A 27,122-nucleotide genomic window follows, 5' to 3' on the forward strand; every position below is an offset into this window, starting at 1 on the left:
CATCCAGGATTTAGGAGAAGATCACACTGATTGTGTGATTCATTTGTTCTTCAGATTGTTTTTATTTCTATTTCTATTCTGACTGAGCTCCAAGGCCAGCTGGGGGACAGGAGGGTGCTGTGCTGGCCACTGTGTGTAAATAAGGAATATGGAATTCCTTGGAGAGCTGAGAGTCAGGAATGGATATGAAAAACAGGGAAGGATATAACTCAGGTTATTACACAGTCCTTCCATACCATGTAACTGAATTTAAAAATGAAAATTAAAAAATAAAAAAATTCCTAAGTCTTCCTAACTCAGCAGAGATGTTTTTGCCAGAACCTTCTCACCAGCCCGTTCTTCTTAAATCTGTAACAACCCAACAGGTAGTTAAAATAGTCTCAACTAATTGTAACCAGGACTGCTGGCTTCTTCTGAGCTATTGTTCTGATTAGGCACCACGGCCAAAATCTTCAGGGGGCATATAGGCAAAGTAGTCAGTGTAAGAACTCAAAACAAGAACTACAGGCCTGGAGGTTTTTTAAAAATTTATTATTTAAATGCTGTAAAAGCAGACCCTATGTCTCTGCTGCAGATGTCGCTTGGTCCAACTCAGTGCTGCTCTGTTGACTTCATGAGAAGAATGCATTAAAGTGTTACAAGTTAAGGGTTTAATTCAGATTTTCTCGAAGCACAGAAGTGACAAAATTTGTACAACTTCACACCACCATTCTAACATCAGCCTTTCCAGGAAAGTTCTTTTTTTTTAAGACACGGCCAAGCTTGGGAGTCCCTGGGACAAGAGACTGGTGGAGAAATTTCCTTGTGATAGACACAGTAAGGTATTTGGAAAGGCAATGGTGCAGTGAGCAGCCATTCATCCTCAACACCAGAGTGGTGGAAATGCCATTTTCCTTCCCCCTTGATCCGTGTGTTTGAACCAAGTACTAAAAAAGGTGTTTCATATTTCTGCAGTAGTCAGTACTTGAAATATTTTGGTTCCTTATAGGTAGTGACACAGTCTGTGTTGGTGGTACACATGAAAACAAACAAGGAAAGAGACAGAAAGCACAGGCAAATCCTCGGATGGATGTCGTGTTTTGCTGAGCCTATAAAGTGGGGGAGGCAGAGATTTGTTGGGATTCTTCCTCAGCACACACAGAGCCAAATTATTGGCGAGTTTTGGAGTTGAGGGAATAAAATATTTTACCCAGGGAAGGGTGAGGGATTTCACTTTGCAGATATGCCTCTATTTTACTGGGTATATTTATTTGTCTATCTCTTGCTTAGGAGTGTTGGGTAGGTCTGCTCCATAGGATTAAATCATATCCCAAACCATCCTGGCTTTGTGACAGTACAAACATTATTGGATTTAGTTCCCTTCTGCTTATCCACCACCCATCCTCCAAGATCCCCATTATTATTATAATAATACCCACAAAACTCCTGCTCTGAGATCAGAGGGGTTTTCAAGTGCCAAAGCAATCAACAAAACATACCTGGTCCTTTTAATCTCCCTTAATCCCATCTTGTGGGACTCTCCCAATAAATGATCGTGTATCCAAAAATTCTTTCTCTGTAATGACATCTCAGTTTTAGCTCACAGTTTTCATGATATTGTCTCATATATGAAAGAAGATGTAGTGGGGCCTTCTTATGCCATCAATAAAATAAAAGTTTGGGTTGAAAAATTATCTTATGGAATAAAATAGAATAACAAAAATCCATCATTATCTATGTTTCAGAAAGGGATGGTGTTTTGTTTAGCATTTTAGTTAGAAATGATGTATGACTACATCATAAAACACTTATATTAAAAAGATCTTCTCACTCTGAATTCAAAATATATATTGTACTCTCTTATCATCCAGTCATTTCAGAGTGAAAGTTAAAAATGCCCATCCTGTGGTATTAGTCACTGGTATTATATCTTATAGCTGATGTATTCTTCTAATACTTTTACTTAAAGGGCCTTTTACTCAGGGCCCATGAGAGCAGACATTTGTTTTGTTATTGAAATGCTGATGCCATGGGTGGTGGGTTTGTATTTGTTTGCCAAGGCCTGGTCTGCCCTTTCTGTTGATTTTCTTTCTTTCTTTTTTTATTTTTTTTTTTTATTTTTTTTTTTTTTTTTTTTTTTTTTTGGTGCATATGTTGAAACCCACTCAAATTTAAAGAAAATCAAGTGATAGCAGAATAAAGGGTGGCCCATGCCATGGCTCAAAGTCCTGGGGGTGTGAGCTGTCCAGGAGTTTTCACAAAAATCCCTGTATTGGGAGCAGGCAATATGACAAAAAGCTGGACTCTGCAGCATCCTGGTTTGATGTTTTAGAGATGAAAAGTTTCTCCTGCCTGAGGCATAAATTTTGGCTTGAATGAGAGAGCCTAACCCTAAGGCGAAGATGCTGGCACCCAGATTCCTGTTACTGGTTTGAACCACACAGAGCAGAGTCTTACAACTGACTTCATCTTGTCCTAAGTGAATGCCCTCACCACTAAAAAGTGAATATTGTCAGGAAAAACAAGAAATGGGAGTTATTTTCTGGTGGCAGGGTTTTTTGGTTTGTTTCTTTTGGGTTTTTTCTCTAAAGGAATGTGGATCCATTCAGAACATCAACTTCTCTGAAAACCCAAAGTTTTACAAGGATAGGGAGGGGAAAAAACCCCTTTGCTGCACAGTTGATAAGAGATTGTCTCAAATTGTGAGAGTGTGAGGCAGAATTGGGTTAAGTCAGGCTGGTGACTTTTCTGGGAAAGCAAACACTGGGAAATCTGCAGAGTAACTAAGCTGGACACCTCTCTTTGGTCTGCAGAACAATTTACTGAGGGGGTGATTAAATGGCACAGATTAAGCTCATTAATGGTTCAGATATTTGCTTGGTTTACACAGTGCTGTCCAGCAAATTATATTGATGCTTGACAGAATTATTGTCATTATTTATTTTGCTGTAAGCCAGATTTATAGATATTTGTAGCTTTTGTAAGACTAAACATAAGAAACATTAATAGCTTTACTAATTATATCACTCTTTTAGAGATACAGATAGTGATAAAAGTGCCAAGTAAAGCGAGCTAGTAAAACATTTTAAAGAGAATTTTAGAGTGAGCTACTGATTGATGATCCCTTGGGTCAGTCTTAAGTTTTGGATGTGAGTGTGGCACTTCCCACCAGGGCACGAGGACTTTCTGCCTCCATCAGCTCTTACAGCACAGAAGAGGAAGAACAAGACTTGTATTGAGTGACTGATTATTAAATCTGATTGCATAATCTGAAAACTATTGAAATCCTAAGATAGCATAAACTGAGGCTGAACTTATTAAACACAACAGGGTTGGTTGGTTGGTTGGTTTTTTTGCCTTTTCCTTGTCCTCAACCCCTCCTGCCTCCTGGATGGTTTATCTTCACTTCTTTGTCTCTTACATACTAAAATTGCAACCTCTTTAGAGCAGGAGCTGCCTCCTCCCTCTCTCTCATTACAAATATGACCAGGCCCTAGAACAGCTCTGATAAGGAATTCAGGGTCCTAACAAAAATATGAATAATAATTTCATGGCTGTTAAAAAGTAAATAAAATCTTTAATTGGTAAGCAGAGTCTCTAGAGGGCTATATACAAATTAAAGGTGTGCTTTTACACAGCTGTCAAATGAAAAATCAATTTTCCTAACTATTGATCTCAGTTTTGCTGTGAGCACCCTTTTAAGGAGGGAGATAATGGGTGAGAAAAGAGTTAATAAATGTTCAGCCATTACTGCAAGCATGCATGGAAATCCATCATCATTTTAAGTACTGGATGGGCTCTGGATGACAATCCAAGCCTGCTTGACCAACATGAGTACCACTGGGAAGAAACCTGGGAAAAAAAATTTTTTTTTTTTCTTCCCCCCCCCTGCCCTCCCCACTTTGCAATTTCTGGTTAATTGGTCTTCCTAACACACTTGTGGGTAGAATATTGTGGATGTGCCCAGGTGGAGAAAGTTGGGCTCCACCTCATCCCATGGTGACAACCCATTGCTGTTTGATGGGATGGACATAAGGACAGTGGATTATGGGCAAAGCTTTAGAGCAGACCATGATGAGCCTGTAAAAGAGACAGGGAATGTGATCCTGAACCCACTGAAATCCTCAGAGTTTGGGCTGCCTCCTTGCAGTGTGACAACAGGTCAAGCAAGTGACTTTGGGATTTATAATCCTCATTGAGAAATCAGGATGAGGCATCACCACTGAGGCTGGGAAAGCTGGGAAAGTTTGGCACTGGCACCCCTATGCTCACCTACCCCGTGTCAGAGTCTTGGCCATGCAGAACAACTCGGGAAACTCATAGGAACAGGCTTTGGTGGAAGATTCCTGGGGTTTCTTTCTAGGCATGCTGTAAATATCACAGGGGCTGCTCTCCCTTTGATCCCAAACTAGAGATGAAAGGAACAATTCACACACATTTTTGAACCGTAAAAAACATGTGGCTTGACATTGGTTCCAGAAACAGGTCAAGATGTAGGATAATCTTATTTTTTTCCTGAAATATTTGAACTGTCTCTTCTCTCCATGTTATGAAGCTGTGGCATAGCCTTAGAATATAAACAAACGAGTGTGCTGTGGGATTTAATTCTCAAAACATGGGTAAGAGGAAAAGTGTGTCTGACTTAGGTTAGCAGAACTTTCTACTCCATGCTGAAACTAAAGCCAAATCAGTGTGCTGCTCCCTGATTTCCTTCTTCTCTAATATAGTCATTGTTTAGTTTTTGTGGGTTGTGATTATGGAGAAAAAGCTTTGTTGTTCTTCTAGCCTGCAAAATGACAAGATAACAAATCATTTTATTGAGTAGCTCTACCCATTACTACTACTATTACTGTGTATCCTACTTTTATGAGCAGTTTTTGGACCATTGCTTTCCACCTGTGCTCAGGTTCATGGACTTCCTTCACTTTCATTCTGCTTCCCAAGACACCTCTTCAACTTTTTAAATTTCTTAGGGGCCCCAAATCTGATCAGCTACCCTAAAAAAATGACATCCACCGGTCTGTACGCAGAACCTTGAGTTTACAGGTAAAATCAGAAATTATATTTGCCCTCTGATGACCTTCAAATGAAATTATGAAAAAATTAGGAGGGCTGAAATGGTTTTATGTTGCCAGGGGCTACCAGTCCTGAAGTTCCAGAAGGGCAGTGACTGTCTGCATTGATGAAGAATACAGCCACGTTAAGCTGTCTTGCACCAGGAAGGATAAAGGTTTGGCAGTTGAGTGAGATTATGTCAGGACTAGTCAAATAATGTCAGTATTTTTTACCTCCATGCTTTTTCCCCCCAAAAAGGGGAATGTAGCATCTTTAATTAAATGTTATATGAATACATTCCAGATAGACCCAAACACAGGGCAACTGTGTTTCAGAAATGCTGTTTCTAGATTTAAAATGTATTTGAAATGTAATTTAAGAAAAAAGATAATGGAAAAAAAAAAACCCTAAAATAACTCGAAACAAGCCAGAATATAGTAGCTCATCATTACGCTAATATATCAAACAATATGAGCTTAGCTTAATTATCCCCTTTGAGAGTTGAGAAAACTAAGCACAACCTTCAATTTACAGCTGTTTGGTGCCGGGAACCTGAATTATTATTTGAGAAGAAGGGGGGAAAAAAAAGTTTATTTATTGTGACCTACACTCAGTTTTTATTCATCATGGAAAATCTGTATATTCACAAATGAGGGCTATTCATCTGCAGACTGCAGCATTCTTCAGCTGTCCGGGGCTGCATCAGCCGCACTTCTTCAGCTTTTGTGTTCATCTCGAAGCCTCTTCATCCAAATTGTTCATCATCTTGATGGCAGAGCTTTATCTTGCTCTAGTGCAGCTGCATTCCCCTTATCCAAAGTGCCGAGAGATACAAGAGAGAGGGAGAGAGCGAGAGGCAGAATAGAAAAGAGAAAAAGCAATGGCCAGTGCTCATATGAGGATAATTTGTAGTTTCTCAATAATAATAATAAAAAATAAATAAATAAAAAAAAGGAGGACAGGCTAATTACTGGCTTAACTAGGGCAGCCTGTGGATCCTCATGTCAAAAGGACTAGCGTAATTATTTGCCATCAAAGCACATTCATATTGTGGTACAAAAGAAGGGCCTTTCGCAAATGGATCTCACTAATAAACAGGTCTGAGAGGAGCATTATGTGTCTCCCTGGATGCAAGCGCATTAACACAGTGACATGGAGCATAACTCTCAGCCCGGAGAGGGGGGGTGGAGAGGAAGAATGATAATTATCCCCCCTCCCCAGCTTTCCTCTCCTTTTCCTTTGTGTTGGGCTAGCAAGCCGAACGCGACCCGCTGGAAGGCCCAAGGCAGGCTATTAGTGACCTCTGAGCATTGACAAGGTGGCTACACTCTTAAAAGCCCAGCTCTCCATGTCAGGAGGGTCGCAGGAGCCCGGGAGAGGAGCTTTAAATGGTCCAGCAAACACTTCAACCTTAAAGACACCTGGAAGGTCATGACCAATTTAATGTAGATGAATCTGGCATGAAGAGGGCTCTTTTGAATCCACGGACAAAAGTTTTTAGTTGTGGTTTTTTTTTTTTTCTTTTCCTCCTTTTTCTTGGGTGTTTTTTTTTTTCCACATTGTTTTTTCACAGATCTTAGCATAAGGGATGCTGGAGAAAGAGACTTGATTCTGGAGACCACTCCTGCACTCGCTGAGCAGATGTGGTGCCAGGCGGCCTCCAAGGCTGCAGCTTTCCATGAGGAAAAGTAAACACGTTTGGAAAGAAAGAGAAGGGGCTTGGATGCACCTTCCAGGCATATCTGGAAGCCCTGATGTGCTAACACATTTCAAACTCTCATATATTGCAAAGCATTTGTGTGTATCTATAGGTTTATATGTGTATGCAAGTAGGACTGTTTGTTTCTGTGTTTTTTTAGTATTCCAGCTACACCAGGCTATTCCTCACCAATGCCCACTGGCAACCCTGGTTCCTTGCTTGCCAGCCATGGAATTTATCTGTTGGGATGGTGTCTGAGTGAGCCCATTGCTCGTGATGGGTTCAAGAGAGAGCTGCTGGGAAATGTTTGGCACCACAATTTGGTTTTCCCAATCTTCTCCCTTAGAGCTGCACAACCTCAGCACTCAGGGGCATGAGCTGCCTTGGCTGATTTTTCCCCAGGAAATCCCTTCTGCTCCTCTTCATCCTTTCACGGAGAGGAGGCTGCAATAGGGGCAGTCTGTGAATGATGGAGCACCCCCAGTGCTCCACTGCTCTGGAGGAACTTAGAGGTTTACAATGTTGATTTTGCTTTGTTTTCAGGAAGAACTCTTCCTGCAGTGCTCATGCCCCAACTTCTTTTAAGTACCTGGGTTCTGTGCTGTAAAACAGCTCTGCTGGCCATCAGAACAGTAAACTGGGATAGTCCTTTTTTTGTGACACCACAAAACACAGCAAGTGCAGCTGGCAGGAGGGAAGGTGTGGGTCCGAGTCGGGAGCGCATGGCACACGGTGACATGGATCCGGGCGTGCGGCCGCATGTGACTGGGATAAAAGGATTCTGAAGCCCAACTCATCCGTGTGACAAAGCACTGAAAGCCAAAGCTGTTTCTTTTCCAGCACTCTAGGTCACATCTAGGTCACGTCACAGAGAGGAGCCCCTTTTCCTTGTCACAGCACTTGGGGACATCCCTGTCCTTGTCACCTTGATGTGCATGAGGAGCCCAGGTCTGCGCACGCCTGGTAGCCCTGCTTACCTCTTTTCTTTTTTTAAAATTTCTTTTATTTTGTTCTTCCCCATCTTTCTTGCTTGGTAACTTTAGAAAGGAATTGGATACTTTCCCCATACTTTCCTTTGCAAGGAAAAAGAGTGGTAAACATGAGTTTGAAGGGGGAGAAAATAACCCAAGAGGAGGCTCTGGAGTAGAGATCACAGAAACCTGATGCAACTCAGTGAAATAGCAAACATGGATAATACAGGAGTACAGACACACTCTTACCCAGGCAGGGTTTGAGGGCTGGACAGTGCTTCTGGGACATGACCAATGCCTGTGGCATAAAAAAATTGCAAATTTTCAGGAACTGTACAACCCCTCATCCTGAGCATGGAGCGCTGGAGGGATGGAGACCCACTGGAGCAGTAGGTAGCAGCAGCCCACCACTAAGGAGGCAGAAAGCTGCTTGTTCTCCTATGTTTCCTTGTCTCTGTAGCCCTACAACATTTTTTCCTTTTTCCCCTATTTCCCTGGATGTTAGAAAATTCTGCATACAGCAAAATTTGCCTTTAGTTTATAGGAAACTGTAAACAGGGACTCAGGAGAAGATTTGGACCCAATGAGGTATGGGTATTTTGGAGTATATAGAACATAATTCATACAGTTTTAAAATAAATAGCTCTAGGACAGGGATTAGAAAAGTTACCTTTATAAAGTTGGGAGAGTGGGGTTTTTTGCATTTTTTAAATTAATCCAGGTAAACTTTCCTGGCTTAGTTTTATTCATGCCAAAGACCAAGCGGTGATATTAGCAATAAAGACAATGTTATTAGTAGCATTACATCAATGTAAAGAAGGTTATAGAGTTAGCATTTGTTTAAAAAAAAATCTGTTAATGGTGACTTTTTGCCATTAACTCACTCTTTTGCAGTATTTTATGCAGTGTTTATGAACCTGGGTATGTATTTCTAGTGTTGCCAAGAATAATCAAAGACAAATATAGCAGTTGCAGGGTTTCTTTCCTGATGAAATCCTAGTGCAGCTTCTAAACCCAGAGCTGGCCTCCAGTAAGGGACCGTGTCCTCTTGGAGTCAAAGTGTGCTGCTTGAACTTAGCACATAATGCTTTCAAGGTTGCTTGTCTAAAGTGACTTAATTTGTACTGCAGGACCCACAAACACGCCAAAAGCTGCAGCGAGCCAGGGCAGCAGGGTTATTACTAATTTTTTATTAAAATCCCTTAGGCACACACAGAAGGCCCAAAAGCAGCTTTAATAATAGACAACATACAGCACATTTTTCTTGTATTGCCATGTAATCAAATCTAAAGCTTCTGTTCACTTTCTTTGTTTTACCTAGAGGACCAGCTTCCAATTTAGTTGTGGCCTGCACTAAACTGATTTTTCATTGTAATTAATGCCTACTTTGGCCTCAGCCACTTATACAACTTTCCATTAGAGGTTTGCAGCCATCCACAGAGAATTTCACCAAGTTACCCTCCCAATCCTGCTACACTTGCAATTTTTGTTAAAGTGCCTTTTTTTTTTCTTTTTACTTTATTATTATTTTGCAAAGAATGTTTAAATTACTGGGCCAAATAGGTTTCTTTTTCCTTTTTATTTTTCTCTTTTTTCTTCACCCCCCCCCTCTTTTTTTTTTCTTCCCCCCTGCCTGCTGCACCTATTAAAGTGGTTGGGCAGGAGTCCAACTGGAAGGAAAGCCTTTAAGTGATTTCAGAAAGGGCTAGTGGAACTTATTTAGGCCTGGGGTCTGCTGTGGTTAATTTTCAGTCTGTGTTTTGTGCTGTCCATTTCCTCTGAAATACTACCTGGGGTTTAAGGTTCCTCAGCACAGGATGTTAATAGGCCTCTGCAAACATTCAAAAGGCAGCTTTCCCACCACTAACCTTAAAAAGATTGTGGCACTGGGCCCAGGGTCAGATTGAATAGATGAAAAAGTATATGCTGTGCTTTTGCTTGCTCCTTGGACCTTTCCCTGTTGGCTTGCCTGACATTTTCAGTGACTTTTCTTAGTACCTTATTTTCAGCGTGCTTCCTAGGAAATTCTGCTTATTACCTTCTCCTATCCCCCAACAGCATTGCTAACTCGGGTAGCACAACAATTTGGGCTTTTTCCCTTGCTGCTGCTTCCCCTGGCCCCGATGGGCCAGCCAGACCCCTCGGAGTGTCCTCCACACACCATCACCCAGGGATACCAGGATGCTCCCTGTGGATGGCTGCTGTGCCTCTCCCAAGGAGAGCAGCTCTGCTGCAAGGCTAAAGCAGAGCTAATGATCAATTATTGTGCATCTCTGTCACCCTGGCTTTCCTCCCTGCAGCAGGAAATGCAGCTATGGGAGCTCTGGGGTAGGAGTGCTGGATTTTGGGCATTGGAGCCACACATTTCCCAGCTGGCAGCTTGTTGGTTGTGCTGGCTGACTGTACATGCTCCATGCTAAGGGACCAGTCCTGCTGGTCTTCTTCATGTGGATGAAACTCCTCTTAGGAAAGAAATTGGATGAATTTAACTGGATTTGATTTAAGGGCTCTCTGGGGTACCTTAGGTGGGTTTTTATAAATGTGTCCTGTAAGACCTCCTGGGACTGAGGAGGAGAGGTGGATGGGCATTTGGGATCACACAGGTCTGCTCTATGTTGTTACTGTGCCAGATGTCCCCATCTGAGTGTGGGAAGAGTAAGAAGCAGATCTTTATTTTATTATTTTTGTTTTCCTGGAACAGTGGTAGCTCTTCCTTAATTGACAGGGGAACTAAAGTAATATTTGAGAAGAGTACACATGGAGACTCCCAGACGTTCCAGGTGGTGGCCACGAGCTGGGCCTTGAATCCCAAACTTCCATCCCTACCCAAGCCAGCTGCCCTTCTGGCTTTTGACTGGTTCCCAACTGGACTCATTTGCCAGCTCAGTCCTTTCTGGCAGCCCTGGAAACCAGAAGTGTTTTGGGTGTAGCAGAATGAGAAGGACAGCCAGCCCAATGGAAAGGCAGAGCATTATGTGCTCTGAGTGAGCTGGGGTCGGGAAATATGGATACACTGAACCCAGGATATGCAAGACCCACCTTCTGTTGTGAGGATCTGCCCCTTTGCACCCACCAGCACAGCTTCCAGGGATATTTCCTCCAGGAGTGAGCTGCAGCACTGTGCCCCTCTGCAAGCACAGTGGCTGCAGATCCCTCGCTGTCCATGTGCCCGTGTGAGCACCCCCACAGCCAAGCAACTGATACTGGTCTAAACACATTTGTGTATCTCTGCCTGACATTTGCTCTGTTAAAAGGTCAGGCTTCTGCAGCACAGACAGGAGCTGTCTTCCTCATTATCACATATTACTGCCAATTTCCAGTTCCAAAGTTTCCAGTGATTTGTGCTGCTGCTCTGGCTGGGGCAGTCCAGCACAAAGTGCCAGCCTGGAAGCTCTGCCCTGAATCATGCCAACGATGCTCAGGGAGAGAATCAATGGCCATTTGGGGAAAATTCCTGGAAACCCAGTGAATTTCCTGCTGCAGTAAGTTCCTTGCTTGCAGTGACAAGTCAGGAAAATATGTGACAAATTTAACTTAGAAATGCAAGTCTGCAGGAAGAAAGGGCTGTTCTGCAAAGAGCCATTCATATTTTTCAGTCTTCCCACAGAAGTGCTGCTCTCAGTTTCTCTGTAATCTCTGATATTTCCTAATATCAGAGTGCAGTGCTGGCAGAGGCAGAACCTGGGGCTAAACTTCAGTCTGTGTTCTTGCTCAGAGAAAGTGAATTCTGGGATCTCTTTGGCTTTTGAACGTCTAGAGGCCAGGCTCAGAAGCAAAGGAGAGGGGAAAAAAAAAGTTGCATTTTTCTTGTTAAATGAAGGTCTTGCTGTTGGGAAGACACAGAGGCCAAAATAAAAGCGTGTGTAACACTGGAATTGGGCAGGCTCTTTGGGAGTTCACTGGGGAGGGTTGTTTGCTCTCTGCTTTCCATACCACCCCCCCTCTCTCCCACCAACCTCAGCAGCAGTTATACAGAGCTTTACATAGAAAAGGGACTTCAAATGTCCAGGGGGGAACACCGTTGTGGAGAGAGCAGATATTGTTCTTGCTTTTTGCATTTATCTGGTTATATCCAAATAGGAGGCTCAGGAAAAAAACATTTCCTTGATTGGTGGAAGACCTGGCTGGGAGAGGGATGAGCATCTTGCTGGTCCCACGTGCAGTGTGGATGGCCATTTGCTGACAATCCCAATTTTTCCACTGACTGTTAACGTGCTGTAAGGTGGGCACTCAATGGGGGCCTTGGGAGAGGGGATGTTGAGCTGCTGATTTAGTAATGGAAGAGTTGAGGGAGAGGAAGGGCCTTACTTACTTTGGCCTCAGATACGGGTGAGACCTGGGGAGCCTTTTACAACAACAAAGTTGAAAGAACAAATGCCTCACAGCACAGTTTTAATGTAGGTTTGGTTCTTTTTTTTTTTTTTCCCTCCAGTAACAACCATAAAGAAAATATACTTTGCAAGCAAAATATTTTTTTCACATTCTTCCCCTTAGTTTTCATCCTTCATGTGGTGATGGCAGACCACAGAGCTGCAGTCAGGGAAGGCAAACTCCATGCTGGTATCTTCTCTGAAGATATTCAGATACTATTCAGATACTACAGATGATGGTGTAGTAATTTCTCTAAGAGTGATGCACTTACCTGCTCAGCTCTGTAATTCAGGTGGGTACCCACTGGAGAAGGATTTCCTTTAGGATAGGCTGCCACAGAGGCAGGGTGAACCTGCAGGATGTTTAGCCACGTTCCTACCCTAATTACCCCTAGTTTTTCCCTCCCTGCCAGATCTGGAGCGAGAGAAATGCCTGACCAGGAAAAAGTATTTCACATAATTTCCTTGCTCTTGCATTTTTGTCTCACAGAAAACATTTGGTCTAATGTTTCTAGGTGCTTGGGATGTCCCTTTCCCTTGTGCCAGTTTATTTATGCTAATTCAGTAAAGCAAAAGGGCTGCATTTGAATTCATTGCCATTGAAGTTGTGACTGAGGACAGTTGCAATATAACAAGATGAGGATGACCTCCTTTTATCTGCTCGTGCTGCTATGGAAAGTTAGTGCTGGCTTAAACCCTGGCTGCCATTAATGAAAAATTCCACTATTTTTATTAAATTTCAGAATCATCTCAGCTAGCATGAAAAACAATGATATTGGATTTCTTTTTAAAATTAACAATGTATGTAACACAGCGAAAAAAGCTGACATTTACTTAGTGCCTGGGAGCAAAGAGACTGCAAGGCAGACGGCGAATTCTCCTTCATCCTGCAGCCTGGGAATGCGGGCTGGAGACGTGGGGAGAGGTGGCTCGGGGTGGATCACACAGCCAGGATGAAAGCCAAGAAACACCAGCACTATTGCTACCTTTCTGCAGTAGGAGAACGTCAGGGGCTCGCGGGGGGAAGAAAAAAAAAAAAAAAGAAAAAAAAAAAGATTTATTTTAGCAGCTGGCCTGGATGTCTGCCAAAATGAGAGGGAACTCAGAAGTGGAGCCCGGGATCTTGGTTCAAGGATGCAGGAGGTGTGAGCTGGGGCTGGACAGTCACCAGCTCTGATCTGTGCCATGGTCAGCCTGGGAAGGGACCTTGAACCCCCTTCAGATGTCGAGGGACATTCACTGTCCAACCAATGTGCACCATCCCCTCTTCCTACAGAGCGAGGAGCCAGCCAGAGAGGGGAGCTGATGTTACTCTAACTTGACTTTGGATTTTTAAGGCATGTTTATTTATGGTTTAAAATTATGGTGTTAGCATTTTACCTTGGGTTCATTTCAAAATTCACTCTCTTTAGGAAGTTTCTACTGCAATCAGCAGAATCCCTTATGAAAGTAAAAGCAGGGAGGTGCTTCATACCTGTTTGCAGGCATTGCAGAGGGTGCAGTGTCTAGTCGAGACCAGCCTATCTCAGGCTGGAAGTGTTATTTGATTAACAGTCTGGGGCAGTCTGGCAATGAGCTTGCTTTTGTGCAGAGTCCACAGATCACCAGGAACATATTCTTATAGGGAAGTGTCCTCACTGTCTTCCTAATTCATTCCTCCCCACTTTATCCAACATGCATTGCTGCTGGATTATTGACTATGTGATTTCTTTGCTTGATGCCACAATAGAAAAGGCATTACTGTAAAAGACAGGGAAATAAAGCAGGGCTCTGTGTGTTAGACTTGTGGTAATGCTGAGTAGGGCTGGTACAGGGCATAGTCCTCCTGTTTTTTAGGGCTTGGTCCCCACCTTCCTCTGTGGATTGCTTAGAGGATGCTCTGGATGTGTAGAGCAAATGTGGGATGAGAGATCTGGCCAAGGTCTCCCTCCATCCTTGCTGTGGGGGACTCCTGATGTATCTCAGGGAATCACGTAGCACAGAAATTGCTCAGTTCCAGTGATGGCAGGCAGGACCAGCCCTCACAATCCAAGTTATAAACTGATTTACCTGGAACAGCAAAAATTCATCCCACCTGCAAGGACAGGCAGGCACTGAGCATCCAAGGGAGACTGTGCAGGAAACTCATGCTAAGTTCTGTCCTTTGTGAAAATATCAGTGCCACAAATCTGCTCTTGGCACAGGAGTGCCTCTAAGTATCCCAATCCACTCTGCTCCCCCAGGTTTCCAGGAGCAGGATGTCACTGTTGTGTTTAAATTCCCTCTTGAGGGAATTAAGGAGTGCTGGGGAGAGGTGCTGCAGATTTCTCCTGTTACCTACCTCGGCTTCCAGCCTTGGGTTGGGTGCACTAAGCACAGTGCAAAGATGCATCAGTAAAGACAGACATCCACATCAACGGTGCCCTGTCCATCTATGCCATCACCTGATCAGCACTAGGGAATTATAAATAGCCTAAAAGCAGCTCACCATCATCCTATGCCACCATGGTAATAAGTAAGTGCATGTTCTTTAAAGGCTTTTTACTCTTAGAAGAGAAAAAGATATAATAGTTTGGGGTTTTTTTAATATGTCACATAATTTATTCCAACAAACAGATGTATTTTGTTGTTGCCATTATCATTTGATGAAATACTTTAAAGCTGGTCCAAGGTGGTGCATTTTCAAATATAATGTATACAGTACATCTAGCAGTTAGTGGAATTTGGATGTGCAGCATAGAATGGTCATTATTTTTACTGAAAAAAAATAAAGGCACTAATTACTTACAGACAAGATACTTAGCACAAACAGATAAGCTTCAAAATGAAAAATTCTCGGTTTATGATAATTATGTTCTCTGCTTTGTTTTCAGAGACTGATAATTTGAGGCTTTAAAATCACCAGGAAGCCATTAATTGGAATTCTTCAATAAAAAATAAATTACATAGAAGTTCATGATGAGTTGTAAAAACACAGAGACTGTATTATGCAGTGAGCGACATTGCTCTACTATTTATAGACATGCAGAGCTATGTAACAGCAAAAACTGTAAAGAATTTGAGATGTGCAGATAGCAATTATTCACGGATCCCAACGATCTGCAGATATTTCAAATAACTGCTTTTAGCAGATCAGCTATCCAATAAAAGCAGGGCTTTATTTCCAAGTGGCACTCTTCTAGCATGTTGCTTCTTGTTTTTGACATCTCGTATGACATTATTCTCCTGGAGCTGATCGTAATGGGGAGACGTGGGAATCCACGTACGGGAGCAGAAACTCTGCTCCATGTGTGTGTTTATCCAGAGGAGCTGAGGGAATTTCCCTCAGAAGGGTTGGTCACTGTGGTCCTTCCTCCTGTAGCAGGCTGAGATCCTGAAATCCATAGCAGCTGAGCAAAAGAAGCTGTATTGTTTTTCTTTCTTGTCCCATTTTTCTGCTGTCCTCTTTTTCTTTGCTTTCACCTGGGACCACATCCTCAGGGATGATCCTGCAAGGGCTGGTAGAGGGGCTAAGCACTGAACACAGAATTTCTCTTGACTTAGGAAGGAGCCAGACTGACACCCCTCCCCCCCCCCCCCCCCCCCACTGGAGCCATGTGAGCAATTTGGGGGTACTCAGAGCTGCTGCAGAGATCTTCCATCCACTCACACCCTTCAAGCACCCACTTCTGTCCTTCTGGACACATGGGGCAGAGCCACCAGGCTCCCAGCAGCTTTGGAATCCCCCATGAGGAGACCCGTGTTCCTGCTTTCCTGAAGGACATCTGACACCTCTTTGTTTGGATGCAGGCCTGAGACTCCAGCCACTAATAGGGCTCAGTTAATTGTGTGCCCAGAGCAGATAAAATACTGCAATATTCCAGCCATGCTCTTTTCATGACCACTGACACCCCGGGCTCCTGCAAGGAGCTCTTTAGATAAAGCAAGGAAAAAAAGTGATCGCAGGGATCCTTGACACGTGCCACCTACTAAAGGAAACAGAGCAGGTTTCAGCTCATTCACCACGGAGCTCAAGGGGATGCACAAAAGAGTGAAGTGGCCTTGGTAGAGCCTGGTCTAAAGTTACACTTCAGGAAGACAGAGGAAGTGTTTCCTGAGGACCTGATCAAAGGCTCTCTCTTCAATGCCAGTTTAGTGCCTTCTGGCCACCTTCGTTTGCAGGTACCATTCAAGGGCTTGACGTGACACCCAGGCAGGTTCATTCTCACTGCAGCAGCAAGCACAGAGCTGAAAAATACCTTTTAAATATTTTGTGGCTAGAATTCGTCAAAAGTACCAGCTGGTTTATTCTCCTCTCCCTTGTTTGTTTAGATCTGTGTTAGTGCAATCACAGGGAAGCTGGACAATGCAAGGGAAACAAGGATAAAGTGAGACAATGGAAGAGTCTGCAGGGAGGCTGCTACAGTGTCAAGACCAAATGGCATCATGTCAGGAGACAAAGCCATACAACAAAAATATTGGGTCTCTGCTGCCACTCGAGGAGTATCGTAATTCTTGGAGAACAAAACCTCCCATACATCATCCAAAATCAATTGATAAGAGATCTCAGAGAGATTAAAAACTGTTCCCTCCCATTCATTAGTAAAGGTGGCTCCTGTCCAAAGCTGATTGTTGGTGTGGGCCAACTATGATAAATGCTCTCTTACACACCAAAAAGAAACACATCTTAATGAGCGATCAGCTTGTGTACATTTTAATTTCCAAACTGCTTTTGAGTCCATACACAGTTCCCCAGAAGTGGCAGTGCTGCTCAGAGGCATGCTCCCCTAAGCAACTCTTTGCTTTCTTTGTAGGCTCAGAGAACTTTATGATGCCAAGCCAATCCCATGGCCTGATGTCTGTGTATGACAAATATTGCAACAATGAGCTATTGGCTTCTGTTTCCGTGTATTGTAAAACGATACATGGCTAGTGCTTGGCACCTCAGCATTTGTGGGATGTGATTGCAGTGACTGGGCACCCACAGCTCCTGTTCACTCACAGTTCCTGATGCTCAGCACCTTTGAGTATCAGGGCATTTCATCGTGGGAAAAGCCACTTCCCAACGGGGTGGTTCTGCCTGTTCTCCATGACTTGGTTATGCCCTCTTTCTCCATGTGTGCCCTAGCCTAAAAAATGTCCTTTTGTGGTTCCCATGCTCCTTTGGGAGGGCAGGGACCAGGATGTCCCACACAGAGGAGATGACACAGAGCTTTTCTCCTGCATCCCTGAAGTTTGCAGCTCATCATTGAGCCAGTTCTCGATCCTGGAAAAGCCTTGAGTGTCCCATCCTGTCACAAACCCCACAGCTCTTAAGGAGCATCGGTGACATTTACCCCTTGTCTCTAAATTACTGGTAGAGCGGTGCTTGAGCCAGTGACAGTGATGCTACAAAAGGTCACTTGACGGACCTCGATGCCCTGTTTTATTTACTTAGTTTATTTGGCTTGCAATGGAGACAGGACATGCTTAATATGTTGGCCACATCATGGGCAGCCAAGCTCCAGTGCCCAGCACCTCCTCGGATTAGAGCATTTGTAGGAGGTGTCAGAAGAAATGAAAGGAGTTCAGCATATTTTTTGGTATGTCAGAATTTCAAAGGATTTCTGAAATTTAATGAACTCATTTAATAGGCATAATTGTCTTGAGTACATGTGAGAAAACTTCTGAAATAGCAGAATTAGGCATGCTCCATTTTGTAGCCTTTCAATGACCTCCAGCAAACGTGTGACCCAGATATGAGAGCCTCCTGTCCACTTGCATAAACATGATGTTTTAAAAAGGCGGGGAGGGGAGGGGGGCGAATAAAAGAATTGAGCTCTTAATGGCACATGGACAGAGACATTCTGCAATTGCAAAACAAATTCAGCAGCAGATAGAGAATCGCCTCCAGACTCTGCACGCCAAAACTCCGCCGCTTCCTGAGAGATGGAGCTTTGATGGCCGGGGACCTTTGGTCCCAGCCACTCCAGATTTCCCTGCACAAAGGCTCAAGTGCTAGCAAGGGGCACTGAGCTGCTTCTGGCCCAGGAAAAGCTCTGCTTTAATACTTGAGTGGTGTCCAAGCTGCTGTCACACGATTTATTCAGGGTGCCCTGGAACATACGGCACCTTTTTGCTTCCTGGCCTCGATGGAGGACGTGTAGGGGCTGTAGTGGCCATGCCAGGCAGTGAGGGGGTGGCAGCTGCTTGCTCCAGCCCTCCTGCCACTCTCATACCAGTTATGGCACGAGCAAAAGCTTTAATTTTAAAAATCGCAATAATTACCGTGCATTTCTAATACATCATTAACTTCCTATCACATCTTGATCCAGAGGAGCTCTGTGGCTGGGTTCTGACCACGGGCTTCTTCGAGGGGTGAGTGGCTCTTCATTAGTTTAGGCCCACCATGGCCATAGAAACCAGCCCTGATTGACAGGACTCTGAATTAATATTCACACTTAGGAGAAGGGGAAGGGGTCCCCTTCCCTTCCCCTGCTCATCCCAGGCTGTGGCTCCAGCTTCCCACCTACCCAATCCCCACTCCCTTCATCGCTATGAGTAAGGCTTAATTAAAAGCAGGAACCAGCAAAGTGTGGCTGGGTTTTAAAATTATATGCTGTTAGCTATTAACTGCTACAAATTAGGTAGATGTTGTTTCAAGGAGAGCAATTTCCACAGCCGGCGCTGGTGGAGCGAGTTGGCGTGGGGTATGGCACAACTTTCCAAAGCAGGGATTGCCAGCTTTCTCAGAAAAGCTCTTTTTTGGCCACTTCTTGGGTTTTACGCATGACTGAGATTCAGCATTGTTCATGCTTGCTTGCAGCAATGATACTTCCCTGTCTATGAAAACTCATTTTTCATTTTAACAATAATTCTCAGGCAGGAAAAAACACGTCCTGGTTTCTCCACTGAGCCAAGCACTGAAACAGAATATTGGGCCAAATTATGCTCTGATTTTGCAACTTTAAAATCTGCCTTTGCAAGTTAGTGCTGAATTTAGTTTGTTCCCCTCAGGCATTTTCCATGCAATAAAAATTGTGTTTCTTTTTTTCTGTTATTTTTCTTTTTTCTCCCCCTTTTTCTCCTGCCATTTGGGGAAAAGGAAAACTCAAACGAGAGAATGAAGTCAATTGTTAGATTAAAATTATCTGAACTCTTGGTATTAGAGGAAAACCAAAAGGAAAGTTCACTCCAAGTATCTTGCCTGGAAATCTGAATTATCAGTGTGACTAAGTTCTGCTGATACAGAACGAGGCATTTTGAGTTGTGGCAGCCAGTCATTTAAAAAAACTCTGAAAAACAAAACTCAGAGAAAAGCAAAACTTTGAGACTTTAACACTTCTGTTCAGCAGTTTAAAGGGAGAAAGCAGTGAGCTGGTTTGAAGATTTTTCCTTCCCCACTACTTTTGCTGCTTCCACAACCCTGCAGGGGAGAAGCAAACAGTCTTTGAGCTGTAATAGGTGTCAAACCAAGCAAATTCAACAAAGTTTTAGTGAGTGAGAATGGAGAGCAGCGTTCACAACATTTTATTTGGCAGTCCCTTTATAGGTACTCAGATGTGGAGACTGGGAGTGTGATACACAGAGACAGATTGCTCTGGGATGGAGAGTGGGGAAATTGAGGTACCATGCATAGCACAACTTTTATTGGGCTAAGAAATGCAGAGTGCAAACCATGGCCTTTGTCACAAAGGAAAAAGAAAAGACTCTTCAGACCAAAGTTTTTATGTTAATATGGTAAGAACTATTACAGAAATTATCACTGGTAGCTTTTTAAAAGCCTGTAAGGCTGAAGGCCACAACCCACCCATATCTTGAGGTAAATAATTTTTTTTCAGGACTTAACCAATAAATGGCATGTAGGGGTGTGTATATATGTATGTTTGAGTGTGTATATATTTTCCTGTGAGTGTGAGAAATAAAGTAGTTAGTGAGGGAATGTAAAAGCTCATTATTGTTTGTCATCAAGTGTGGCAAAGAAATTAAAGAGGCTGGGGGGGAAGTGAGCAACTGTAGCTGTACTGACACCAATAACTTTTCACAAGGGTGAGGCAAAGCATCAGGATGTGAGACCCTCACTCCTGCCCTTTTGAACTTGCTTCTATAGATCACAATGAAATAGAGAAGTGAGAGAAAGCCTCCTGTCCCCAGTGGGGAGAGAGGAAACCAGCAGCTCATGCAAATATTTCAGATGAGAAGCTGAACACACGCCCTGCTCACATCCGCAGGGCCGGCCACGTTGAACAGCACCGACGTGTTTCGGAGGGGGAAACAGGTCTGAAGTAACAAGTTCATGAAGGAGAAGTGTGCCTTCCTCATGTCCACTGGTGTGAAGTGTGAAAGATCACTTTAGCCATGGTGGGGCCCTGCAAATGCACTGACTGCAGCAGGAGGACGAGCTCTGTGGAACATCCTGGCCAAGCAGGTTGTGCTCTTTCCCCGGGTATGTGACTGGTGGCTCTGCCTGCAAGAACCGAGGATGTCACATCCCTGCTGCCACCAGCAGTTCATGACTTGCCCTATGGGACCTATGCAAGGAGGTGTTTGTGTTTGGAGTGTTTTGTCCCTAAGAGCTGGCCCTGAACGTCCCCTCCATGCTGGGGATGAGCAGGGACGTGAGGTGACAGCAGACCTGCTGCTGAGGCTGCTGGCTGTGCCTTTGAGGTGGCCAGGGGGCTTTCCACCTGGCAGGTGTGGGATGTGGAGTGGCCAACACGCCCCAGTGGCTCCTCAGGGGTTTCTGGTGTCTGTCTGCTGCTCAAATGGCCGTGGCTGAGGTCCCGGTGGCTCCAGAGGCTCTGTGCCTCAGTGTCGTGTGGCACTGTGTGCCCTATGGTTTGCTTCTGAATGCAAATTGAGAAGTGAGAGGCAGCTGCCACGCTCACAGACCCTTCATGAACACCATGGCCCCCAGCTTGGCCTCTTGGACAAAGAAACAGAGTCATGTGCAAGACCCAAATTCCCCACTGTGGTAGCACAGGCTGATTATTCATTCACCTTAGGAAACAGGTAGCAAGGCATGCTCAAAGTGGAACATTACCCAAGCGTTTTCTGCTCTTTTGGATTAAAACAAGCCCCCTCTGAAACCAGATTTCTGCTGAGGCAAAGGGGTGCTGCTTCTCTCCTGCCAGCTCTTTCTGCTTGATTTCTTACCCCACTACCTCAAGGTCCTGGCCGAGACACCGGTCCTGCCGTGGCAGGAACTGTGCACTCCCCAGTGAAGGAAAACATTTGCTGTCTCACAGAGCTTCAGATTTAAACAGAAAATGTTGTGAGGGGAAGAAAGCCAATAAAGTGACTCAGGGTTGCTGGGCTGGCTGGTGGCAGGTGTGGGACTGGACTCTTCTGCTGTTCTGGTGGCCTCAGGATGAAGCCTGGCTTTGTCCTGGTGTGCTGAGTGTGTGACAGCCCAGCCTGACTGAACTTCACAATGGCACTGAAGCAACACCAAAAAATTCGGGGATGGTGTCTCTGTGCATGATGAGTGTCATCATCAATATTACAGTGAATTATCATTGATTAGGAAGTTCAACTTCATCGTGCTGACATGGACTGAAAAGCTGGAGACACCCATATTTCCAGAAAACATCTGTATTTCCAGACAGCACCACTGCTGCTCGGCAGAGCGCTGGAGGAGAGATTTTACACGAGTGGATGTGTTATTTAAAAATGCAAAGACCTCTTGTTTTATGTGAAGAGGCACGTTTTCAAACAGGGAAATGGGTACATAATATCCTCTGAAAGCCCCTGGAAGTAGGAGTGTCATTAGTATCTCTGCAAAAGTTGCCCTGTCTGCACTCCTCTCACAGTGCTTTGGTGACAATTTGTGAGCAACACTTCAAGGCTGATTTTAGTAAGCCTGGCTCTGCCTGTGCTTTCCAGACCTTATTACCCACTCCTCAGTTGTCCAGAATTTGCTGTTATTTCAAAATACTCTATGTCCTGAGAAAAAAGTTCTGTGGGTTAGCTCAGAGTCTGATCACCTGCATCTGTTTTAAAGTGTCTCCAATAGTATTTAGATAGTCTGGGGACTTGTAAGGGATGGTTGCCCTTTCTGCACTCCAAATTTTCACATACTGACATTAGGGTTTATTCTTGACTGTGAGTAGTTCAAAGGGAGCTTTGGTCCAAGCCTCCCTGATGGTAAATATTGCATAGCCATAGCTGCCTTCACCCTTAACAGTGTAGAACATTCTCTGCATTATTTTGTTTTATATTCAGCATTCCTTTCTTTTCTACCAACATTTTGGCAATGTGAGTCCCAAGCCTCACCTTGACTGTATTTTAACATTACTAGGTTGCATAACCTTTCTCAGGTAAAAAACAGTGAGCATGTTACTCCTATTTAATTTATTAAAAAACCCCTTCCATGGCCCTAATGGCTGCCCAGATTTTTGGGGAAATTCCCTGCTCACACAACTCTCGAACTGCAGGTAAAACTATTTTGGTGATACCTCATCACACAGGTCAGTGTTCACCCAAACCTCTGCTGCTTCTGGGGAACACGGACCACAAAGTAAAATATTAAATTCAAATGCTGAGAGACAGAGGTGTCCTTTTAGGGAGAAATATTCAAACAAGGTGCACAAAAACCAGGAAAAGTGGAATGGGGCAGGAGTCAGGGAGCAGCAGGCTGTCCCTTGCAAGAGAAAGCAGCAAATAACGAGTTGGTTATAGGAGAGATAAAAGAAAAGCTGACCTCTGTGATAAGCATGGAGGTGGTGGAATGACGAAGCAAGGAGGCAATTATCCCAACTCTCTGGGATGAAGTGGGTACAAGAGCTAACAGAGCTGAGCAGTGAATTTCAGCAGCAAAAAAAAAAAAAAAAAAGGGATGGTGCACAGCTGCAGGGGTTACTGCTGGAGACTGTATCAGAAAGAAGAAAAATGGATATTGCCTGCAGAGGGACTCAACACTTTATTGGGCTTCCAGGAGAAGCCGGCTCCAGCGTACACAGGAATTTCTGAGATGATTTTCCGGCTACTTTAGATTCACTGCAAACAGGTTTCAAGTGATAAAATTCTTTGGGGGATATGGGTTATAATGAATGATCCGTTTTAGAAGAGGAAACAAATAGTGGGATGTTGCAATGTTTTAGCAGGGAGAAAGCCATTGTTTCCAGATTTGTATTAATGATATGGAGTAGAAGGAGAATGGCGAGATGACAGCGTTTGTAAATGAGGGAAGTGATCAAAGATCAGCAGCAGTCCCAGGAGGAAGGGCGAGAGCAGTTAGAAAATACTAAATTTCAGCTCCAATTCTCATATATCCCATAGGATATTTTATAGGTTTATTTGTTCCTGGAGAGTTTTCTGGGCACCCCAACTCCAGGCAGTGCATGAAGCCTGCACACCTCTGTGATGTGGCCAGCAGTTCAATCCAGCTTCAGCTCTTAATACACATGGACCTGGAGCTGGGAGAGACCTCAGTAGTCCTGTCCTGTAAGCAACAGCCACCTGACATTGTTCCAAGGCTACTGTCATGAGCACAGCCTTTGCCGTGTGAACAAATGTGTGTATTACTCACAACTTGTAACAACAAAGAAAAGAACAGTATTTGAGCTGCATTTTCAACTATAGTTTGAAAGGAAAAACTTCCTGTCAGGTTTTGTATTCAACATTTCTTTCTCTTTATGAGACATCAGGAAAAAAAAAATTACCTGCCCTGGAGATCTAGATCTGTACGCAGAAAGATGTAAACTAGGAAATCCCAAAACACACAAAAATCATCTTGCTCAACTAACATTATATTAATTGCATGATAATAATTTTAAACAGACACACCATTTGATGATTTACAGATTCATTTCTCTTCTCCACTTAGTTCAGCTACAATTTGTAGAGTATTTCCCTTCATTTGTGGAGTAATTGACTTGTTCTTATGACATCCCTGGGCTTGCAATCCAAAGCTGAGTGTGATCTTTTCCTCGAAGCCGGATGTCTCTGTGAAACAAGCGCTGGGATTTCATCGCATCGTGCTGGGTTCAAACAAAAATTGCTGTTGAGATGCAAACACCTGGGCTGTGCAGAAAAGGATGCCAGGGGAGCAGAGGGGTGGCTTGCACCCTTTGCTCTCACTGAAACAGCAAACCCAGGGGCTCTCCCCTTTACACAATGTCTGTAGTGCTGCCAAACCCAGAAGCTTTGGAGATGCAAACATTTCAAAGAACTGCATGTCAGGGGACAGCACGAGAAGGTTTTCTATTTCCGGCACTGTGTAGGCTCTCTGGAGCAACCTGCTCTGCCATGGCTGTGGGTCAGGCTGCCCAGACTTCCTTTGCTTCCCCTGCTCCCACTGTCACCACCCCAGATTGCCTCATCTCCTCTGCTGAAGGATAATTTCTGCTGTTGACACGTTCTTTGGGCAGGTTTGCTGGTTGTCCTGCAAGGCTGTTTGATGCCTTGGCACAACATCAGCTTTGCCACAGCTGGGCTTTCTCACAGGGCCCCTCCTCAAGCAAAGCCCTTGTGTATCCTTCATTAGCCCCTGGCACTCTGATGCCTTCCTCTGGTCGGGGTGAGGTGACACCTGGGCTCCCAAATGTCCCTTCTCTTATCAGCCTTTCCCTGTCCCTGCATGAGCACGGCCCTAGAGCAGGGCTCTCCTGTACCATGAACAACCTGTCTCGTGTCTGGAGGCACAGGCAGCTGCCACACTTCTCAGGTTTTCATGTGGCACAAAATACCTGTCTGTGCATACAGAGTCACCTTCTGCCTGCAATCAGAGCCCTCCTTTCAAGTGCTATTCTTGGCAGCACTGTCTCACTCAGCTCAGCCTCCTCTCCCCAGTGATCGTGTAGTGGTTCCTCATCTTTATCAGAATGGGCAGCTTTGTACTTAAAACCTGCTCTGGTTTTTGCTGCTTTGTGTTCGTGTTGGGCATTTTTGGTGGGGCTTTTGTTTTCCCTGTGGACCACACTCTCACACTGCCAGTTTGGTCTGTGTCTCCTCACTGCCTGGTCTTCCTGAGGAGCTGGTCCCAAGCAGAAATGGGAAGTCACCTCTTGTGTGTTTCAAAAATTTGTAAGAAGTATTAATTGGGAATCAGATACTAAGATATTAAATAGAGTTAGAAGACCCTTTTTATGATATTCCCTACAGACCTTAAGTATAAATATTTCCAGTGCTGAACAAGTGCTACCTTAAATCATTCAATCACTCTCTGTAAGCTGCAGCTCACTCAACAGCAAAGTTTTGTCGTGTTTCCAACCTCTTCTCAACAGGGAACACAGGATTATTCCATCATATTCACTGTGTTCTCTGCTGCTGCCATTTTCCATCCTTCTTGGCTGAGTACTTTTTCCCCAGCATGGCAACTGGTAAGCAACCAGTATCTCACTGTGATTATTTGACTCTGCTGATTTAGTCTTTGCCTGTAATCAGGTGCAAATCCAACTTCTAGCAGAGGGTCAAGAGCTTTTTCCTATGGGTGACATGCCATGGGTGACTGGGGCCAGGCTCCCATGGACATCTTGTCCTGTTCTGTCAGCAGATTTACACCAGTGAAAGGTTTGGCACAGGCTTTGAAAACTAAATCTTGACCCAGCCATGAGCAAATGAGAGTGAGGCAGCTGTTTAAAATGTTTGATGGTGAATTCAGATCAAACCATTTCAATACTGACTGAAATGCTTAATTTTGTTGGCACTGGCTCCTGTGAACACACTTCCCTCTCAGTGACAAGCTGGGATTACCCAGCTAAGAGGCCACCAGGTGGGCTCTCCATCCTTGGCTCCTCTCTGAGGACAGGGCTGGGAGAAGGGATGATCCTTAGCACAGGCCATCACACCTCTGTCCCTGAACACTGGGGGAAAACGAGCCAGATGCAATTGGCTGGTGATGTGGTTTTCAGCCCAGCATTTCTGACCAGGGGATGTTGGACTGTGTGGCCAGAAGCCGATGAGCTGCCAGCAAAGTGTTTGTGTGAAGACACACGTAACATCTTTTGGCTGACAAACCGCATTACATGTCTGTCCCCGTGCCCAGGAGTAGGCAGAGCAGCTCTCTGCTTGAATTCCCTGTGTTTTATATACATATATCTGTATATACACAGCCAAAAATGTGAACTTCTCACGGTGGTGATTTCTCCAAGCTATTGCCCAAGACAAAGCCAATGCCCCCAGGATCTGTCTGGAGAAGGGGAAGGCGCTTCATCTCAACTACTGCTGCTCAGTCGACTCGCTGTCACCAGAGTCCCTAAAAATTGGCTTAGCAGCGGGAGCCATCTGAGCCAAAAGTGGCAGATCAGCAGCTGCTGGAAGCAGACACTCCTTCGCAAGTTCTGGTCCTCTCTGGTGTCACCCAAGCTGCTTCCCTGACTTTCAGCGACGGCTTTTTGTTAATTAGGTCAGGCGCGGCCCCGCGCGCGAAGTGCCGCACGATGCAGCAGGAACAGTTCAGTGCCGGTGTGTCTTCTCACTTTGTAAGCCTGGCATTTTCTCTGCTCTCCAGGTTATGCCGAGGCAGAAGGAGGGACTTGGAGAGGGAAGATTAACCTTTCGCTGGCCACAATTCCTTCCCTCTTATCGCGGAGGCTTCGGCATCGCGCCCCCCTCCCGCCCAGCCTATCTGTCTGAATTGCTGAAAGCATAATGCTCCCATATGAGAGATAAGTAAGTGAGCTCTCTTTCTTTTCCGTAGGGATGAACTATAGTGTATGCAGATTATTAGGAGAAGAAAATAATATCAGAGAAAGGTGGCTTTCTTAAAAGGCATCGGTAGCATTAGTGTCATGTGTGAAGCACCCATTTGTGACAACTGTACAGACCTTTCAATGGAAAATTGTGCTGTGCTACCTTTTAAAGTATGAAATGCTAATTTTGGATTTACAGTTTTTGAACTGGAGGGCTGCATTTTGCATGGAATTTTGTTTAATTTCCCAGAGAAAAAAGGCATTTGAAACACAACTGCCTACAGCCAACTGTCAACAAAAATCAACTGTAATAACACGCGGCCTGTCACTGATTTATGTGGTGATGCGGTAATCTTCTCAATTTAGCTGGATATTTCTTCTTCATACCAAATAGCTGAAAGTCTTGCTAGACATTTATGAATATCGGGAGGTGCTATTAGGATGATAATGGGGCAAGATTAAAGAGGTGCTCACTAGT

The 27,122-nt window shown here is 44.3% G+C and overlaps 1 long non-coding RNA gene across 1 annotated transcript in view; it reads left to right on the top strand.

Annotated features, from left to right (window-relative positions):
* The window catches only part of LOC148224148 (uncharacterized), a 122,715-nt gene extending 96,107 nt beyond the window's left edge, over window positions 1–26,608 (top strand). Inside the window, exon 3 of the long non-coding RNA XR_015802831.1 lies at window positions 26,464–26,608. This is a non-coding gene — a long non-coding RNA (uncharacterized LOC148224148). The remainder of the gene's footprint in view (window positions 1–26,463) is intronic.
* Window positions 26,609–27,122: the final 514 nt, after the last annotated feature.

Source organism: Sturnus vulgaris, chromosome 3 (genome assembly GCF_052056855.1).
Source record: "Sturnus vulgaris isolate bStuVul1 chromosome 3, bStuVul1.hap1, whole genome shotgun sequence".
Taxonomy (NCBI): Eukaryota; Metazoa; Chordata; class Aves; order Passeriformes; family Sturnidae; genus Sturnus; species Sturnus vulgaris.